Source organism: Sceloporus undulatus, chromosome 2, assembly GCF_019175285.1.
Source record: "Sceloporus undulatus isolate JIND9_A2432 ecotype Alabama chromosome 2, SceUnd_v1.1, whole genome shotgun sequence".
Taxonomy (NCBI): Eukaryota; Metazoa; Chordata; class Lepidosauria; order Squamata; family Phrynosomatidae; genus Sceloporus; species Sceloporus undulatus.
Genome location: NC_056523.1, coordinates 114,542,377 through 114,548,939, shown reverse-complemented (window position 1 = coordinate 114,548,939; position 6,563 = coordinate 114,542,377).

Here is a 6,563-nt window from a genome sequence, read left to right as displayed (position 1 = left end):
AGCCTGGCTGAAGGGACTGAAAGGCCATAGAGCCCAGCCACGGCCGGAGGAGGGAGATCCCTCTGTCCTTGATCAGGTGCACTCCACTGGAGACTTCATTCCCAGCAAGGGGTCTGCAAGTGAGATGGAGAACCTGAAAGTAATTGGCATGGTGGAGGAGGGATATTCCCTTGTCCTTAAGCAGTTGGCACCACACCGTGGACACCAACCCCAGCTGGGGTTTGGGCGGTGAGACAGACAACCTAAGAGGACCTTGGTGCAGCCGGAGGAGGATGATCCACCTGTACTTGGCCAGATTGCGCCCAACTGCAGACATCAAACCCGGCAAGAAGTGTGGGCAGTGAGAGAGAGAGGGGAAGAGGCAGATTTCAAGAGGTGAGTGGTGATCCAATTCCTAAGCCTAGGTTTGTGGGTTAAGCTTTACCCCAAAAGTTTGTTTCTGTTTTGCATTGCCAGTTTTGAAGGAGATTTCAGTTACCTCCGAAGTGCTAGTGGAAAGTTTGTTTCTGGCTTGCATTGCCAGTTTTGAAAGAGACCTCAAAAGTACAAGTGGAGAGTTTCCCTCCAAAATAGGGTTGCCATAACTGTCAACCTACAAACCTGGACAAATGTAGGACAAAATTTAGCCCCAAATGTAGGACATATTTTTAAATGGAGGACACGTGAACAACTAAAAAAATTAATAATTTAAAAAAGCATTAATATAAATGCATGTTTCTTAGGCATGCTCAAAATGGAGGACATTTTGCCATTATTCCTAGACAGATGGCAGAAATGTAAACACACAACAGCACATTTGGGCATTTAACATGGCTTTATTTCACATGGCCTTTGCATATTTCAGAGGCTTATTGCATAACCAAACCCTTTGGGTTTAACACTTAACATGGGTTAACATTTAACATGGTTATATATTTAACATAGCTTCTTAAATATTTCAGTTGCTTATTCCATAACCAAACCCTTTGGGTTTAACACTTAACATGGGTTAACATGGCTATGCATATTTAACATGTCAAGGTGGCTTAACAAGCAGTGGATTTGCTGTCGGTTTCAGGTTTCTTAAACCAACTGTACTTCTCAGAAGTGTGTACTTGATCAAGGTACTTTGATTTTTCTTCACTGCTCATTTGTAAAAATCAGAGCAACTTACATTGGCCATGCCTCAGAGGCTTGCTGATATCAATATCATCATCATCACCATCATTGTCAAAACAAGGCAGACTTGTTAACATTAAAAGCACAAAAAACACACAAAAATACAATTTGGAAAAAAACACACTTAGAAAATGGCCACCCACCTCCTCCTCCACCTCCTCCTCCACATCTGCCTCCTCTTCCTCCTCGGCGCCATGTGGTGCCAGAAAAGGGCCCTTTCCCCTCCCCCTGGCCCAGAGGCCTACCCTCAGTCTTCCTCCTCCTCCTCCTCCTCCTCAGAGGCTTCACCTCCTCCTTGAGGCTGGCCAATGGCAGACTGGGGCTGGAAACAGCCCTGCCCCTGCTGTTCTGCCATTGGCCAGCCAGCCTCAAGGAGACAAGCTCCTTTTTTAGCCCCGCACGCGGGTGGGCGCTGCTGCCAGCTGTGGCTCAGGCAACTGCCATGGGCCCTGTGGCCATGCGGAAGTGGACAAGGAGGAGGCGGAGGAGGAGGCGGAGCGGAGGATTAGGAGGAGGAGGTGGGTGGCTGGCTGCCTGCATCAACAGCTGCAGCAATGGCCGCATGAGTGGGCCCGGACTGGGGGCTGGGCCCCAAACCATGAATTGGCAGCAACCAGGACGGGACCATCCCGGTACCACCAAAAACGGGACAGTCCTGCCTGCAGGCGGGATATGGCATCCCTACTCCAAAACCAACTGCTTCCTCCTCCTTCCATGATCCACTCAGACTGAAGGGATCAGAGGGTTATCCACAGGATTTGCCAGGTGCAGGGAGTCTTCTCTGTCTGCCCCATCATCCCCTAGTTTGGAGGTTTCAGTCTCTCCCTGGGGGGGAATTTGTCAAAACAATGTATTTATTGTGCTTCCCTTTTTAGAAAAAGAGGCAAAGCTGCAACTTAAGGTGTAACAACCATTTTGATTAAGGACAGCAAGTCAAAAGAAAAAAGGTCTGCTGCTTCTGCCCCAGTCTGCCTCTGTTAAAAAAACAACAGCATTAACTGGAGTGTTTCTATGCAGTTTTCTACACAGGAAAATTGTTTTCTGTGGAGAAAATGCTGTTTTCTGTACAACAGTGCATTTTTTTTTACAGATTAGGTTTTGAAAGGAGTACTGTTTTGGATGATTGCTTGACAGAGGAGAAAAATAATAAAACTGTGTTTTCTTCCATGCAATATCAAAATTTATGAAGATTTACCTCCCTACAAGGAATTATCAATTATAACATAAGATACATATCATCACCTGTTGTAGGGCATGAGATAAGCTTTAAAGTCAAGAGATAAATATAGCCACCTTTTAAAAAAGCCATTAAAGGCACAGCTTCTGAGGTTGGCAGTCCTAAATGCCAGGTATGGTGACTATGTGAGCTTTCAGTTGTTGAGCTATAACTCCATCGGCCCTAGCTACCATTTCATTGAAACCTCATCGATTTTCATAGAACTGACATACTAGGTAGTACACAGGTGTAAGCTATATACTATGGTGCAGACTGTCCCCACTGATGCATTTTGTCAATAAAAGTCTTGTAATTGACTCAGAATGGGCAGTATTGTTCCCATCCTGGTCCTTTTTATGGAATTGCAAAGTTTGTAAGGCTTTTACCAATGCATATTTAGAATTTTATTAGTAGCATTATTAGCAAAATATTACATCATGAAATATTAACTAGATTTTTCATCCAAACTGGCCTCTGCAGTCACTCCTTTGAGACCAGTTCAGTCACAGCTATTAACAGATCAATCCTGCTGATTTGTCCATATCTGATCTCTGTTAAAAGCACAGGAACAAGACAGGCCATTTTATCTGGCCTGCAGCCAACCTTAATACTAGCAAATGCACACCGTATGTACCCTGATCTTTAATTTGAATAATTGGATTATCATTTTTGTTAATAAAAACTCATCATGTCATGCTGAAAACAAGAGCTGGATACAGAGACAAAATTATCAGATAGGAGCAGATGGGGCAACAGGTGACCCATGGAGGAACATGCGACCTCCGAGACGCTTGTACAGCTTCCAAATCACCCTCTGTTTGCTGTTACTACCACTTAAAATTCAGTGAGAACAAGAAAAACCACCAAGGCACCACCAACTTCTTCATTTATGTTTCCCTTTCCAGAAAGAAATACTTGTGGTGCAAGAGAGGATATTCAGTGATACAGGAAGGAACTGAACTTACAGTGACTCCATGAATTTCATAGGGTTTTCTTAGGCAAGGACTACTCAGAGGTAGTTTTGCCATTTCCTTCCTATGAAACATAGCCTACAACACCTAGTATTCCTTGGTGGTCTCCCATCCAAATACCAATCAGGGTTGACCACGCTTAACTCCCAAGATCAGACAGGATCCAGTGCATTTAGGGTATTTAAGCCCTTAATATATATACTGTATATACTCAACTATAAGTTGATAAATTTATGCCCCAAAATTGACCCTAAAATCCTGGGTCGACTTATATACAGGTCAATAACTAGTACTGCTCCAGCTCAAGGCACATCTCTCTCTCTCTCTCTCTCTCTCTCTCTGTGTGTGTGTGTGTGTGTGTGTGTGTGTGTGAGAGAGAGAGAGAGAGAGAGAGAGAGAGAGAGAGAGAGAGAGAGGTTCCCATTCTGATTTACAAGCCACCTCTTCCCATGGAAAAAAAAACCCACTTCATTTAGCACCATTTGCTTCCCTTCTCAATCCAGTGTTAAAACCTCTTCTCTAGCACCTGGGAATCATTGTTAGATGGAAGGGAGAGGTCCAGAGAAGGAGGAATGGAAGTGGTAATTCCCCATCTTTTGTTATAGCCCCCTACATTTTACCCTTATCACTTATCATATAAAAATCCATTATTTTGACCCTGAAACCTTGCCTCAGTTTATACATGAGGTCAACCTGCACACGAGTATATCCGGCATGTACCTCACACACTCAATAATCAGTTTACCCTCTCACATTCTTCCTTTTAACTTCAATACGATTTAACATCAGTCTATTGTTACACCAACTGCATCTCTCATCCAGAAGACATAAGTGACTATGATGAGTGGAGGATTTGCAGAACTGTAGTGAAAAAAAGGAACTTTTCCAAGCTCTGTGGCATTTTGGCACTACAGGCAGCCACTGTTGGGTTGCCACCAAATTTCAGAATAGCCTGACTAAGGAAAAAGGTTGGGAGATGGAGTTTTGCAGGAAACTTAATGGCTGGTCAAAATATGGAGGAAAAATACAAGTGCCTGGTGATAAACTTTTTTTTAACTAAGGCGCTTTACAGACCGCCCAAAAGGGCCACCGCCCTTCTTTGCTGCGCGAAGGAGCTGCAGCAGACAAACTGTGCGGCTCCTCCGGGCAGCAAAAAGAAGCTGCAAAAAGCAGATTCTTCTTGTGGTGCTGTTGTGACATTGCAAGGCGCCAATGGCACCCTTGCGGTGTCACAAGGGTGTCGAGACGTGTGGATGCTAGGCGTTTGTCACGTCAAAATGGCGGCACCCATCTGTATAGGGTGCCACCATTTTCATGCCCTCGTTACGTGCGGAGAGGGGCGTCAGGAAGCGCCACCCCTTGTGTGTAATGACGGCGCCCAATAGAGCCCATCTGGAACGTGCCTAAGTTTCATGTGTTGTAGTGGTTTGAGCATTGGACTATGACTCTGGAGACCAGGGTTTGAATCCCTGCTTGGCCATGGAAACCTACATTGAGAAAGTCACAAATCTGCCAAGAAAACCTTGTGATAGGTTCACCTTAGGATTGCCATAAGTCAGAAATGACTTGAAAGGACACTATAAAAACCTCTTCTAGAACATGGCCCCATAGCCCAAAAACCCCACAAAAAACTATGGATGCCAGTCATAAAAGCCTTCGACTCCACACTATAAAAAGGTTCGTGCTAACATCAAGGTAAACAGTCATGTTATCAAACAGATTCTATTTTAAGAAAGAAAGCTGGATTACAAAACTAAAAACAAATGTATTTTATTTCTCCTCTGGTATCCTTGGAAGCATTTGAAATTTACTGGGCAATTAAAAACAAGACAATTTCTCTAGTGTTTCCAAGAGTCTGGGGTGGTCACTTTATACGCTCAGACTGTGTAAGAGAATCATTTCAGAGCTTGCAAACTAATGCCAAAAGTGTCCTTTGTGTATTTGTAATAAAGCAGAACGCCTTTGCTTTCCCGTAGGGGGTAATCTAAAGCAACAGCTTGGAATTTACTGTAGGGAGCTTTGTGAGCAACAGCTATAGTCTAAAGATTGACTCAACATGAAAGGAAGACTGATTTAAAATGGGGAGGGGGGGGGGAAGAAAACCATCCCCTGCTGCTGGGTCAGTGGGTGTGAATGTGTGTACATACATATGTGTATATTTGGTGAGAGAAACCTGATGTATGAGGACAAGATGGTGAAGTGATTAGTCTTTAACTCTGCTCCCATTTATTTTCACTTCCTACTTACAATAAGTAAAGATGTGCTATTGCTTAAGGTGGCACAGCAGATCCCACCTCCTCCTTTTATAGCACTCAAAGCTGGTCAAGTTATTTTAGTACTAGAAAGCAAAAAATAAAAATACATTTTAACAATTCCCACAGGCCACAATTTGTGCAACACATTCCCAACAACACAACAGTAATACATTAAATAGCAGTTTGCTCACCTTTCATGACACTCACATTCGTAATCCTGAGGCAGTTGGATATTTCATGTATATATGAGTCATCATTATCACCTTGTAGCTGCGATTTTCTCAGATTTTGAACTGGAACCTCAAGTATGGTTGTAACTACATTAGATGGTAAGAGGTGGAGGGCTGCCACAAGGAAATAGTGTATCATAATTTATGAGTGTACTACTTGAGCCTATGTCTGAGAGGATGGGGGGGGTTGGGGGTTGGAATCAAGGGCAGAAGATATGTTCTAAATTATTCCTTATGTCATGTGTATGTACTAATTTTTGAAAATTAAACCATACAGGACAGTGGAGTCTGAGATATCACCATATAACTAATTATTCAATTTGGTGTTTTAGTGGCCTCAGCTCTGTATTTCAATTTTAAGAGGACTATGTTGCTTCTGTTTTTCTCTTGTTTCAACAGCTAAACCTCAATGGGTATCTAATATCTCTGGACAACATTGCACAGCTGTTGTGAAAGACCCTGATTTGCCCTGTTCTGTGTGAACTACTCTGCAGGGCTGTCATTAACTATTTATTACCGGTAACAGACTGCTTATCCTTGTATTTTGAACACAATTTTCTTTGGAATTGGCATTAAAAGGTTTTTTTTTTTTTTAAAGTTTTATACTTACCATATATACTCGGTTATAAGTGAACCTCATGTATAGGTTGAGGATAGGTTTTCAGGGTAAAATTATGGATTTTGATATGACCTTTGGATAAGTTAAGGGTAAAACTTAGGGGCATGTAACAAA